We start from the raw sequence: 15,244 nt of genomic DNA, 5'->3' as shown, positions 1-15,244 counted from the left end.
CAGGTAGAATTGCGAAAAACCAGAAAAAAGGTAAAAGAAAAAGGAAAAAGGCGCGTGTTGCAATTAGTTACATAAACATGCAGGGTGGCAGAAAGAAGGCAAAATGGTTAGAGATTGAGGAGCAGTTAAACAAAGAACAGATAGGCGTGTATGCGGTTACAGAAACACACCTTAGAGACTTGGAAGAGCCACCACATATTAAAAATTATGTTTGGGAAGGGTGTAAGAGGACCATATCGGAAAGGAAAGGTGGGGGTGTAGGAATGCTAATTCACCGCGGAGCCAAATGGGTTAGAGTGAAACAGACGTGTTCAGAGCACCTCTGGGTTCGGGGCACAGTAGGTGGAAAGGAAACGTGGCTAGGGGTAGCCTACTTGTGGACGGGGAATAACTGCAGAGAAAAGAATCAGGAGATAGTGGATTGCATGAGTGCGGATATTAAGGAATTTGGTAATGGGGCCGAAATCATCCTTCTAGGGGACATGAATGCCCACATACATGACCTTGACGGATATTCAGACACCAATGGGAAGTTATTACTAGATCTTTGCGAGCAACATAGTCTGGAGATAGTTAACACGGGGCCTAAATGTGACGGCCAGATCACATGGGAAGTCGGAAACAAGCAATCAAGTATTGATTATTGTCTCATGACTGAAGGAATTTACCACAAACTGACAGAAATGAGGATAGACGAGGAAGGCATTAACAGCTTGGGTAGTGATCATAAACGAATAACATTACAAATGGGATACGAAACTGAAAATATGAGCATGGAATCAAAGTCTGGCAGCTCGTATTTAAATGACAAACAAATAATAAATATAGCCGCAGGAGTCGGGGAAGAAGTAGGCGAAATACCAGGCAAGGACTGGGAGTATAGTGAGCTGTTACATCTAATGACGAAGGAGATAGGGAAAGAGAAGAAAATTGTTTGCTGGAAAGGAAAAAGGAAGCCAAAAAGTTGGTGGAACAAGGAAATCCGGGAGGCGATCGAGAAGCGACGCGAAGCCTCACGGGAGCATAGAAAGGCAAAAAAGGAGAAGCGGCCGCAGGACGAAGTCAAAAAAATATGGGAAATATATTTAGAGAAAAAATCCCTTGTACAGAAATTGGTAGAGGCAAAAATTAAAGGTGAAAGTGAACGCTGGATGACAGAGATACACGAAAAAAAGGAGGCCGCGCCTAGGATTTTTTGGAGCCACATAAAGGCGCTAGGTAGGAAGTCTGTCACAACGCAACAACATATTCTAGATGAAGGAGGAAATCAATTGGAAGGGTACGAAGCGCTAGGTTACATCCAAAAGGTAACAGCCGATTCGTTTCAAAAGAGCGTCCAGGGGATCCCCCCGGTGAGTAAAAGTGTGGCGGAGAAAGCAACAGAGGAAGAGCTAGTACTTGATAATTTCAACTGGAAAAAGGCCGAAGGAAAAATTCCAAAGCGCACTGCCGCGGGTTTAGATGGGATTCCCGTTAGCCTCATTAACGAACTAGGACATAACACTAAAGAAGCATTGTTAAAAGCAGTAGAAAAAAGCTTAAAGGACGGACAAATACCGGACAGTTGGCGACAAAGTAGAATGAACTTAATCTATAAAGGCAAGGGAGAAAAGGACAAGATTCGCTCGTATAGACCACTAACCATTACATCGGTACTATACAGGATGGCGATGCAAGCAGTAAAAATGAAAATAGAAACATGGGCCGAACATAACGATATTTTGGGAGAACTTCAGAACGGATTTCGAGTCGACAGGCGGTTAGACGATAACCTGTTTGTTCTCACTCAGTGTATAGAAATATCCAAAATAGAGAATAGGCCCTTGTACGTGGCTTTTCTAGACATCACTGGGGCATACGACAACGTTAATCAGGAAATTTTGTGGGATATATTGAAAGGAATGGACATGGGCGACGACTGTATACAGCTTTTGAGGGAGATATACCGAGAAAATACAGTTTGCATAGAGTGGGAAGGAATGCGTAGCAAAGAGAACGTTGAGGTTAGCAGGGGTCTGAGACAGGGATGTCCTTTGTCCCCGCTGTTATTCATGCTGTACATGGTGAGTATGGAAAAAGCGCTAGAAGGTAGCAACATTGGTTTTAATCTGTCACACAAACAGGGCGGCATGATGATTGAGCAGAAGCTTCCAGGTTTATTTTATGCGGACGATATCGTCTTATTTGCGGACAGTCGAGATGATATACAGCAGCTGGCGAATATATGCGGAAGGGAAGGTGAAGCTCTTGGACTAGGATTCAGTGTAACGAAGTGTGGATTGATGGTATTCAATGATCCCTGTGATCAGACGGTGTCCATACAAGGCCAAGAAATACCGAGGGTAAGTGAATACAAGTACCTTGGAGTATGGGTAAATGAGAGTGATAGATACATGGAGGTACAGGAAAAAGCCTCGGCAGCAAAAGGAAAGAGGAATGCGGCAATAATGAAGCACAGAGCGTTGTGGGGATACAATAGGTATGAGGTGCTTCGAGGTCTGTGGAAGGGTGTAATGGTTCCAGGGCTTACTTTTGGGAACTCAGTGGTGTGCATGAGGGCAGAGGTGCAAGCGGGAATGGATGTAAATCAAAGGACTGTGGGACGCCTCGCGTTGGGTGCTCACGGGAAGACGACAAACGAGGCTGTAAAGGGCGATATGGGGTGGGCAGGTTTTGAGGCGAAGGAAGCGCAGAGCAAAATAAGGTTCGAAGAAAGGCTAAGAAATATGAAGGAGAGTAGATGGGCAGAGAAGGTGTTCCGTTATTTGTATAGGAAGAGCGTGGACACACAGTGGAGAAAAAGAACTAGAAGACTCACTAGTAAGTATACGGCTGGTATTGTAAGCCGTATGTCAACAAAGAGCGTTAAGGGAAAAGTCAGGGAGGCGGAGAGGATTTACTGGATGGCAGCTATGGAGAAAAAACCGGCTTTGAGTAACTACCGAAAGGGCAAAAATGAAATAAGGAGGGAGGCATTTTACGATAATTCAAGGGGAAGCGCTTTACTGTTTGAAGCGAGATCGGGTTGCCTTAGAACGCGTAGTTATAAAGCAAGATTCAGTAAAGAAGAAGAACAATGCACATGCTGCGGGAAAGATAAGGAAACGGCGGAGCATGTTCTGATTGAACGTGGAGATATCCACCCAGGTGTACGTTTGGGCACGAGCCTACAGGAAGCCTTGGGTTTTAGGGACAACAATGGAAAGCTGAACACACCCGCGATTGAAATAAGTAAGAGACGGTTAGAGTATTGGTGGCAGAAAATTAGAGAGAAAGGACAAAAATAAATATTGGAAAAATAAAATATGGACAGTGTGCCGTAAATGGCAGAGAACTTAAGCTGAAAATTTACCTTTTTTTCCATTAAGATAGAATTTATCGAAGTAGAGGCATTAGGCCAACATAAAAAGAAAAAAAGGTTTTTTTTTTTTTTGTCGAGCCTGGTGGCATACTTGTCACCACCCCGTTATAAAGGGGACGCTCATAGCATCCATCCATCCATCCATGTAGCCACCCCTCGTTTAGTTCTTGTAGTGTTTACTAGATGGTGGTACTTGTAGCTGATGATGAAAAGATGCAAGATGTTATAAACTAGAAAGCGGTACTTGTAGTTTTTATTCACACGGTCAGCTTTATTTGCGCTCTGGATTTATCGTGATCTGTGTTCTGGTGCCTTGTTCTTTGGAGGCTTCTTGTATATTTGTTTGTTGTCTTCTTTCCCAATTGCTTGGTCATCAATCAGACCGGTGGCCACTTGAATAGAATGAATCAAAGAACAACTGAGTGTTCGCTTCTCTGGTGAAAAATACACAGCAAGGGTTCTGTGTTCGAAGAGAGTTCAATCATTTAGCGAAAGGATGGCGTCAACAGCAGAGAATAGATAAACACCAAAAAAATAAAAAGAAAAATTGCGGAATGCAAGTTGCGGAATGCTGTTTGCGGTTGCGGAATGCTACAGAATATGCAGCGCTTCGTCTCTACTATGAATATTTACAATTCATTGCCGGGAAAGTAAGCCCCTCGCCGTGTTTAAAATGCCACTCCCCTTCTTTTTTTAAGCCAACCCACCTGAGGAGTACAGCCATCTTCTGGCAAAACAAATTGCTTCTGGAAACCCTGGTATGACCTCGAAGATAACCAGAACCCAGATTGTTGATTTCGAAGCACGTGCTCTTCCGCTCTGTGTTGTAGGCTCACAATATTTATTTATTTACTTTATTTATTTATGAATACTGCAACCCTAACATAGGGTTTTGGCAGGGTGGATATACATTTGATAAGCTTACAAATCGGCAAACAAATAAATATAAAACAGGTAAGGCATTTACACACTTTCATAAAGAAAAAAAAGAACAGTGGTTTGTAATAAACCGGCATAAGAACATATAGAGAAATGAGCGCTAAACTCGAGATGATCCCAAGTGGAGAATGGTTACAGTGATTGAAATAAACAACAGGAGCACATGTCATAGAAATTAGACACTCGCTGCTAGAGCTGCGCAGCAAAAAGGTTCAAGGATGACTGGGAAACAACTTCGTTACGAAGGTTATTCCATTAGGTTATTGTCCTAGGGAAGAACGAACACTTGAATGTGTTATTACGGGTGGAAAATTGGGTTATCGTAAAGGCATAACTTTGCGAAGTCTTTCGCGCTTTTTAAATTCACACGGTCAGTTTTATTCGCGCTGTTGATTTCACGTGATCTGTCATAATGTGTCTCGTTGTTTCTCGGCTTTTTGCACATTTGTTTGTCCGATTTCTTTTCAGACGCTGTAGCTATTCGGCTGTACATGCCGGCTTATTTTGAATAGATCAGACAACCTAGGTATTGTCTTGAGGTTCCCGTGCTTTAGCCCTACAGGAAAAAATACACAGCACGACTGCTGTGTTTTCATGAAAACTCCAACAACTAGCCAATGCGTGGCGCGATAGTTGAGAATAAATAAACAACGAACCAAATAAATGGGAAAAAAACCTTCTCATCCGGCATACTAACTTTCCGTCAAGAAGAAATAACGATATCCGTAAAATACTTCCAAGGTAAAATGCTTAATGTTCCATTAGCCTGAGTGTGAAACCAGTGAAAAATAAAATGGAGTGGCCACGCAGTCACTCCGGTTACCCGAAGTCAAGTGTCGGTAAAACGCACACCAGCTGCACCAAGCCATTTCTCTAGAAAGCCGGAATCGGATCTTGGCTCGAGAGGCTCAAAAACGCCAGGCCTACGCGCAAGGTACAGCACAGCGGCAGCTAAATCATGAAGAAAGGCCATTCATAGTATTTTCTAGACACTCTTTGGGTAAATGCTAGAAGATCACTGGCTGGGTAGCCACTACGCGTTAAGTACACATGAATTCTGCATAGTAGGCGTGCAATCACTATGCTATTCATCGTCATTGTCGGGAGAAGCGTGGTATTCGCTAAACACTTGTAACCAACTTTGTATTGCATTCAGTGGCTGAAGACGATGAAGAATTACGCCTGAAGTACGTATGTGCCACAGTTTGTAGCTGATGAAGAACAAGTTTTTGTAATGTGTTGGAGCACTGGACGACCCACGCGCTGCGTGATTCGCGTTGTGTGACGCCTGGTTGTTTCTTCGCTGTTCGAAAACGTTTTATTACTCATATTCACGCGATTAGTTTCCCAACATCAAGCCTGCCTAAGGCAAGTTTATGAATAAATGCCAAGTTTCAGCATAGCTAAGCGGTAGAATACTGGGCTGGCACGCAGTGAACCCTGGTTGGAATCTGACGGTAACATGCCAGTAGTGATTGATGTTTCAGTTTCTTATCGCATTTTGTGCGATAATGGTTACGGACACCGGCGGGAGTGGACAACTATACGGCACTGCGCGTGACCCGTGTTGTCATGTCATAACAGATTTCGCTGTAAAATTACACTGAATGGGGACGTTGCTAGAGCACAGGTATTTTACTTCCAACTGGCAGTAATTTTCTTCTGCATTGTCCATCTGCTTTCTTCGCTTAAGAACACCAACAAACCTTAACGCACCGTCGACAATCCTTGTACAGGAGTCTACTCGTCAGCCTACCGCGACTTACCAAATATGGATCGCTTAAACGACGACTAATGCAAGATCCAATGTAGACGGCGTTCTTTTGCGTTACAATGTTATCATCGCAAATCACAAAAACCACATGAAAAGATAGATGTTTCGGAAGTGTGATGGAGAACGAAGAAGTTTATCTTAGGGGAGTGGCAGCACAAGAACTGCTTTGGTTTCTGAAGCTGTCATGTTCTATGAAATATGTGTTTTCTTGTGTTCCATATGAGAAGGGATCCAGAAGATTAAGCTGCTGCCTTTACTTTGTATCAATTTTTATTTTCTAGCCACTCTACCGTGAAGGGCACAGTATTTTTTTTTCAGCGCTGCACACGGATTTCAAACTCACCCTCGGCACTCTTATTGTGCACGACGCTCTTGAATGTAGCCAGACACGCGGTACGAAGAACTCCGCACGAATGTCTTATTTTGCTTCCTGATGCAAGGTGTTCGAAGGATGTATTGATATGTCGAATAAAACTGGTACTCTAATTTTGCTGTTCCTTTGCGATGCTCATTTACGTAACCGTCAACGTCTCATGGAGGCATGCGTAACGTTAGGCATGTGGTTTTCTTGGTCAATGTTTCCATCACTGCAACGTAATTTTCCGTCGTTTGAGAGAGGCGATGGTGGTAACTGTTAACCCTTGCCGTGAGTGGCTTTGCTACGCTTCCGACACCGCGCGAAAGTGGGCATTTCCTAATAAACTCTGCCGATGTAGGCAAGTTCATTGGGAGCATTGAGAGCCCACGCCGCTTCCAAGGGAACAGCGCAGCAATCAACATTTCTTGGGATGTCCCCAGACGACAGCACTGCAGAGGGACAGAAAACCATAAAATATGGTGAAAAAGTGTTTATCAAAACGGTCGCGCGGCCGCTTATCGCGGCTATAAACGAGGAATGATGTGTATTACGTGCGCCTCGTGTGTACAATCAAGATGGCCGAATCACTGGTGGTAGAAAAGGCAGAGTGCCAAGTTCAAGATTACGCTGCCCCTTCTCCTTTCAAGCTAGCCTGCCTGCTGAGTGCTGCCATCATCTGTCAATAGGAAACACTTCCTTCCGACATCATTACGGCCTCCAAGACTTCCACCACCACAAGTGGCAATCTCAGAGCACAAGCTTTACCGCTATGTGTTGTTGACTTGCAATTCCGGTGTTCCTATTCACGATTTTTTTTTTATTCCCAAGGGCCGTTTTATTTGTGCTGTTAATTTCACTTCATCTGTCGTAATGTGTCTTGTGTTGTCGTGGCTTTTTATATATTCGTTTCTCGTGTTTCGTCTCACATGCGAGATTTTCCCCCGGACATGTCCGCTTATATTGAATAAATCAGGCATTTGAAGTATTGTATTGAGTTTTCTGTGCTATAGCTCTACGAAAAAAAATACATAGTAAGACTGCGGTGTTTTCACGACAACTCCATCATCTGGCCGTTCTAAATAAATATGAGTTTTTTTTTTTCAATCGTTCACGATATGCATGTACTGCGTACAACATTGTGCGTATTTATGATACAAGCTGAAATGAAAAATGAAAAATTCACCTTTCCTTTAATGTTCCCCATGACATCGATTTCCATGATACATGAGTTGCTAATGGTCGGTACCTGTAAGTTACTTCACAAATATTGGTATATATTTTAGGTAACCAGAACCGCAAAGCTCTTTTGAGCAAACAAACCGAACAAAAGTAGGTTTTTCCTTAGACCAATCATGTGCTGTTGTTTTCCGCGCCAGCACAGAAAGTAAACGGTGTTTTAAGAAAGTAGCATAACATAATTCCGCTTGCTACTGACTGAAGTAGAGAGAGAGATACAGAAAATAAAATAAGAGAAAGGCAGGCAGGTTAACCAGTATTGGGGACATCTGGTTTGCTTCCCTGCACTACGGGAAAAGGGACGAAATATGAAAAAGAAATCGAAGAACGAAATAAACGTACGAAAAAAAAGAGAGCGTGGGTGTTGTAGCCTGTACAATAGGCCACAACCACGCAAAAAGTTGAATAAGGCCTTCACTGATTTTCTGCGCGAAGATAAATCATGTCGCCTTTCAAGCACTGATTGTTCTGACAAGGGTTTGTCGTCAAGGTGAGCTAATGCAGCAGGTAGCTGCCGTCCTTGCACGCTGTAACGAGGGCAGTGACAGAGAGCGTGCTCTGTCGTTTCATCGCGGCCGTAATGGTGGCAAGCAGCACTGAAATAAATTTTCCCAGAACCACAAGTGTGACGTACAGAAGAGTGCAAAATACGCGTCTGCTACTCACGTCGTCAAAAAGTGCGCGCAATAAACTAACTGTCGGACTTCCTTGCAACAAACCTTGTTGCAATCTGCCGTCACGTGGTAACTTCCCTTGTCACAAACAGCAGCGCATCCAACCTCAGCCTGAAGTAAATGGTGGTAATAACTGCGACACGCGCAATGTATTTTATCTCCCTTAATGCTCAATTTGTCCAATGCACTGTGCCGGCGAAACGTAAAACACTCTTCTTATATCGATTTAAGAGCCATAAGGCTTCTTGAACTCCACTCTTCACATCTCATCACTTCCTCACCTTTCAATATCAAACAGGCTAATCTAATTTGCCGCTCATTTGACATCACAGTCATACATCGTAGCAGAGAAGATCGCGAATTATTTTTCATCTTTGAATTCATTACGGTCGCAAGTGGTCTGAATGAAAGTGCGGGGAATTCACTCCCCTGCGGCACTGACTGCTGTCAATGTTATGGCTTGCGCCACCCGCCAATTTTGAGCGTGCGTCGCGACATGTCAATTGATTGCCGATAAATAAGATGTGATACGGCACCCAGAAAGGTATATTTCATATCTAATTGTTGTATTTTTATGATGTTTGTGCTCACGTGGTCATTGTAATCGAAGCGTATGCACTTCTCTGCTCTAGCAGCACTTATTATTCTGACATGAGAGGTTTCACGTCCCAAAAGCATGAAATAGTTATGAGAGACGCTGTAGTAGAGGGCTCCGGAACTTTCGACTATATGGTGTTTTTTAACGTGCACTAACATCGCACAGCACAGAGGCTTTTGAAATTTCGCCTCCATCGAAACGTGACCGCCGCTGTCGGGATCGAACGCGCGACCTTCGAGACAGCAGCCGAGCACCTTAGCCACTGATCCGCCGAGACAGACACTGTGGCACCACTGTCACATTCGTTATTATGACCTAGACCAGTACCACGGCCGAAATGTAAATAAACAATATTTTTTGTACCCTGTTCGTAACTATTTTTTCAATGGCATGAAGGGGCTTTAAGTCGACAAAACGAGATTCTCATCGTTGAATATTCCCGATGAATCTTACTATAGGCTGATCAGGAAAGCAGAGCGCAATAAATAAAGTGATCAAAGGATATCGTTTCGTCTCGCAGAAGCGGTCCCGATATCTGGCGTGCCCCCCGATTGTATAATCGACGTGCACCCGGCACTTCTATGTCACGAAAGACACGCACGCTATCAGTGTGAGATAGCCTTCTTGATAGGAAAGCGGTGAGCGCCGATAATTTTAGAAGGGAAACGTAAGCTAGCAGCAACGCAGCTGATGTAAGTCCCCGGGTTGTTGCTAAGGCAACGGCGCGCGAGATTTGCCGCGTTTGCTTGCCTACGGTCTCGCCATCCGCTCCGCGAACACCTATCCCCGCTGCCATGGTCTCCGCTGTCAGTGAAAGAGAGAGAGGAGGAGGGGTGGTTAATGACACCATGTAAATTGTATAAATTAAGGTGACATAAATGGATTCAGAACTTATTAAAGGAAGGAGCTAGAAAATAGATCAGAAGACACTAATTCTTAAAGAGGGCAGCTATCTCATCGGCCATAATTACACTATTGCCACCGGTGAGCGGGTATGTGTCACAGGTGAGTGACACTTGGTATCTACCCAGGAAAGACCAGAACACACTTGGGAAATTTTAGCTCATGAGCGTTAACAAAAACGTGACGTCGACAGCGCAGATCACACGAATGGAAAGATTAAATGTCAAGGCACTGCCCACATTCTGCATGGCAATCAATCATTCTACCACAGAGCCATGCCAGGTCTGAGAACAGCTTTTCACACATACCGTAAGGTTCGTGAAACTTCTTTTGAGGTTACAGTGCTGGCTATCTAGTTTTATGAACACTAAACATATACTTCTATTCTGTAGCAGTCCTGTAGGTTTAGCGTATGTTGTAGTTAGGTAGCATGCATTGAAGCTAATTTATGTAGCATGTAGGCCCGTGTGCTCGAATTCGGGTGCACGTTAAAGAAACCCAGGTGGTCAAAATTTCTGGAGCCCTCCTCTACGGCGTCTCTCATAATCATATGGTGGTTTTGGGACGTTCAACCCCACACATCAATCATGATTTATGTAGCATATTCCATGGCTGCCATCTTCGCGAACACCAGTGTTTCATATCAGCTGATCGCTTTTGGTATTGCTAATACTCATGTTCCGGATGGCATCTTTACCGAAGGGAAAACAACTCGTTATACAAACATCTGCAACTCAGCAACATATGCCTGTGCGAACAACATTTATATCTATATTTAGCGAGATTTCATGACGCGTCACTCAATAAAAAAATTCAGCATGGCTCTCTTCCCTCCACGTGCTTCGTCTGGCGTCTATTCCCAAGGTACATGGGACCATTCGAAGTTTCTACTCAAGCAAATAACGCGTCAGAGCCAATGGCGTCCGAATAAGAGAACGACAGGTTATGCTACAATAGGAAGGACGCTAAATGCTACGAGAGTCGCTTTTTTTTTCTCAAGAAAACTTTATCCTTCTAACAGAGGAGTAATGACAACTGGATAAAACTTATCTGAACACTCCCTTAGCAAGCTTACATGCGTTGTGCTTGCCTAATAACTAATCAATGAATACAAATGAAATATTGCACGAGCAAAAAAAAATATTCTTCAAGACATTGCAAACATTCTCTAGTTGACCTAAACTAGTGTTGTTTTTAACAATACAATTTATTGTGCGTGTTCAGCCCTTTCACAAATTTCTTACTTAAATTTAAAATGTGTCTCGTTTTCTGAAATTAATAAAAAGTGACTTGCAACTATAAAACGTATCAGCTCAAAGTCATGGTTATGCGTATACGACATAACTAAACATTATATGACCCACCTACATCCATCAACCACCCTTCTACAGTTTATCATTCGTTCCAATTGGTTAATTGGAATCATAGGCCGGGTGCACGAAAGAAGCGCGACAAGAACGAGGAATTTCGTCAGGTGTTAGTCCGCGCTCATCCGCGGTGCGCTCGTTTCGTGCATGCCCTCCTCAGTGGTCTAGTGGCTAAGGTACTCGGCTGCTGACCCACAGGTCGCGGGTTCGAATCCCGGCTGCGGCGGCTGCATTTCCGATGGAGGCGGAAATGTTGTAGGCCCGTGTGCTCAGATTAAGGCGCACGTTAAAGAACCCCAGGTGGTCGAAATTGCCGGAGCCCTCCACTACGGCGTCTCTCATAATCATATGGTGGTTTTTGGACTTTTAAACCGCACGTATCAAATCATCGTTTCGTGCGTGCTTCCTGCTTCTGATATGTGCTGAGTTTCGAGCTGCTCGTCTTCCCTCACGTGACGTTGCAATTTATTACTGCAGAATTAATTCCTTCGCCCCTGCGGCGAAACAATGCACAATGAAAGCTCAACTATCTCTGTGAGGACACGTTTCATTTTCGTCTAAGGCCGATTCCTATAGAAAAAGATAAATAACGTTTTTTTTTATTATTATGAAGCTGTTTTGGTTGCAATAGGTGTTTAATGGTAACTTTTCTGCAAATTTCATCTTAATTCCTTTAGTGAAACAACGCAGCATTACTCATTATTGCAGTATAACTCAGCCGTAAGATGCCCATTTTTACTGTGAATATCCCGCGCTGGAAACATAAGGTTTTTCACTGAGTCGATCAAGCTGACAAAAGCCCTATTTAGCCCTGAACATAATGGACAGCTTCCACGAGAATCGAACTACTGATTCGTGGGCTGTCAGGTGTCCCATGTACGGTTTTCAAGTATGCAGCTTCACATGTCGTCCACGTTAAAGAACCCCAGTTGGTCGAAATTTCCGGAGCCCTCCACTACGGCGTCTCTCATATTCATATGGTGGTTTTGGGACGTTAAACCCCACATATCAAAAATCTAATCAATCAACATGTCGTCAAACTTTATAACTAAGCGTTGTTTACGCCAGCACAAAGACTAAACTGCAATGAATAAAAACTGGGACAATAAGGTCAGCCAGTAAATGCTGGCTTTTCAGTTCAAAAGGGCCAGGTCCTTGCCTCAGAATACTTACGACCGCATGAACAAAAACATTGTTATTGCTACGCAGATATTTCATGCCGGCATCGCATAGCGATAAAGCGTGTACTTCGAGATCAACAATCTGGGTACTAGAAGCTTTTCAAGTCACATCAGATTCAAAAGAAGGTCTTTACATAGCAAGAAGGTGGCACTACTGCTCGGGCGCACTTTTTTTTGAGACGAGAAGAAGCAGAGCTATTTTGAACATGACACACTGTCTGCTCTGCCTGCCGGGAACCTAAAATATTTGTTGTTGCCACGAGGCGCCACGCGATACGCATTATTCTGCGTCTAGCCGTGATAAGGGTGCATGAGATGGTTTAGATGATGTTTTCAGTTCAGCGGACGTTGGGTGCGACTGATATGCACCCCCTCATTCAATTCAGTGTAATAAATCTTGCATTGTCTGGACAATCCTTCAGCACCTCGAACACGAAAGAGCTAGTGAAGGTTATCAGATGCAAGCTTCATGCAGAGTAGACCGACGAAGATTACTACGTCACGAATACAATTTACACTGGAATATTAGATCCTCTTAAGTCTACATGGCATCCATCGTTTTCAGATTAAAGGCTAACCATCCCCGTCGGCGACGGACGGCCGTTCAAGGCAAAGGAGAAATGAGACACCTCGACTTTACTAATTTTCTGCTTTTTTTTTTGCACCTCCATGCACGTGCTTCCCTCAAAACGGGCGCTCCTGCAAACTTCCATTTCATTGGCATATGATATATTTTATTTTCACGTAAGCGACATCGTCAGACGAATGCGACACTAGAAGCTTTTGCTACTCACCAAACTTAGGTCCGTGTGTGAAAGCCACGTTCCCGTGCCTCGAAAAAGTGTAAGAAAAAGCACACGCAATGAAACGACCCCTCCCAAATTTTGCAACCAGCAGCGTCATTCTCATGGGCCCAATCGAGTCGCAGCGCACTGCACGGCGGTCAGTCACAGAAAACAAAAATAGTCCTGAATTATTTGCGTTCATCTGAAGAATCGCAAATATTGCGCTAATGGCAATGGCTTTCTTTTGAAATACGCGGCCGTACTTGTCCCAATATACCTACGGATGTCATTTACGTCAGGGCGAACACTTAATTATAGCGAGTGATAAAGCGAGACTACAAACGAAGCGAGCCAAAAGTGGGCTTTTATATTCAGCAAGCCGAGCACTTGCCAAGCATTTTTCACGTCCCCGGCAAAAACAAAACTTGTGAATGGCAACGCAGACATGCAATCAACAACTCATAGCACTAAAGTATGTCCTTCTAGATTAACGTTATGGGTGTTGTTAGTCTTGGAGGCCATATAAAACCTGAAAAAAAAAACTGTTTTACTGTGCGAGAAGATGGCAGCACTCTTAAGGTAAGCAAGTTAGTGGTCTTAGAGGCCATAACAGACCTGGGAAAAACATTTTACTGTGCAAGCAGATGACGGCACTCCTCGAGAGAGCTTTTTTGTTGTCTTTGGGGCCGTAGAAAACTCGGAATTACTGTTTTACTACGTAAAAATATGAAAACATTCTTCAGGCAGGCTTAATTGTGGTCTTGGAGGCAATAACATACTCTTGAGAACTGTTTTACTGTGCAAAAAGATGACAGCACTCCTCAGGTGGGCTTGTTAGTGGTCTTCGAGGCCTTACCAAACTCGCAAGAGCTGTTTTACTGTGCAGAAAGATGGCAGCACTCCTTCGGCGGCTTTTTAGAAAGTACAACGAGCACAGTTATTCTGAAGATTACCACTCGTTCATGCTTTCATTCTACTTTCGTGGGCCTCAAATTGACATAATAAATGGCTCGAATATGGGTCGGGTGTCCAAACGTTTGATGGACCGACCAAACCACTTCGTGCTTCAGTAAGTTTTTTATTGAAAGCGAAAAGCGTCACCGCTGCTCCGTGGTAGCTGCTGTCAGTAAATGAATGTGAGGAAGTGTCTATAATGCTTCAGTTCTGCCTTAATGTAAGTGCAAAGAACTTTACGCTTTATACTCTGGTTAAGCTGACCAGCAAAGCAGGAATGGCGCCAGCTTGCAATAATGCGACGAACAAAGCATTAGAGTAGAGCGCAGAGAGAAAGTGTACTTTGGTGCACCACTGCCCCCTTTATTTTATACAAAATTTAAATTTGTTGTTACAATCGACTTGCACAAGGCAACAGTTTTTCCAAGTCTGTTATGGCCTTCGAGACCTCAAACAAGCCCCCTTGAGGAGTGCTACCATCTCCTTGCGCATCAAAGCAATTTTCACTAGTCCGTTAGAGCATCCGAGACTACAAAAAATGGACCTTAGGAGTGGTGTGATCCTTCGCACTGTAAAACAGTTCATCCGAGTGTTTTGTGGCCTCCAAGAGCAAGAAAATGCCTGTCTGATGAGTGGTTCCACCTCCTTGCACAGTAAAACAATTCTTCCGACTTTGTTATGGCCTCCAAGACCTCGAGAAAGCCTGTCCGAGATGTGCTGCCAACTTTTTGCACACTTATACATTTCTTCCGTGAATGTTATGTCACCAAATGAACAAAAAAGCTTGCCTGAAAAGTGCTACAATATTCTGACACAGTGAAACAGTTCTTCCGAGTATGCTATGGCCTCTGAAACCAGAAACAAGCTTGGCCTAAATGTGCTGCTTTTTTCTTCATCAGTAAAACAGTTCATTCATGCATCTTATTGCCTCTGAGACAACATACAAGCTTGCCTGGGAAAAGTGCCATCTTCTTGCAGAGTGAAACAACTCTTTCAAATGTGGTGTGGCCTTCAAGACAACAAACAAGGTTGCTTGAGAAAAGTTCTGTAATCTCGCGCAATAGAACAGCTCTTCTGACGATGTTATGGCATCCGATACAAAAAAAAAAGTTTG

The sequence above is a fragment of the Rhipicephalus microplus genome, chromosome 8 (assembly GCF_043290135.1).
Source record: "Rhipicephalus microplus isolate Deutch F79 chromosome 8, USDA_Rmic, whole genome shotgun sequence".
Taxonomy (NCBI): Eukaryota; Metazoa; Arthropoda; class Arachnida; order Ixodida; family Ixodidae; genus Rhipicephalus; species Rhipicephalus microplus.
The sequence above is the reverse complement of the archived record's forward strand: the minus strand, read 5'-3'. Positions refer to the sequence as shown.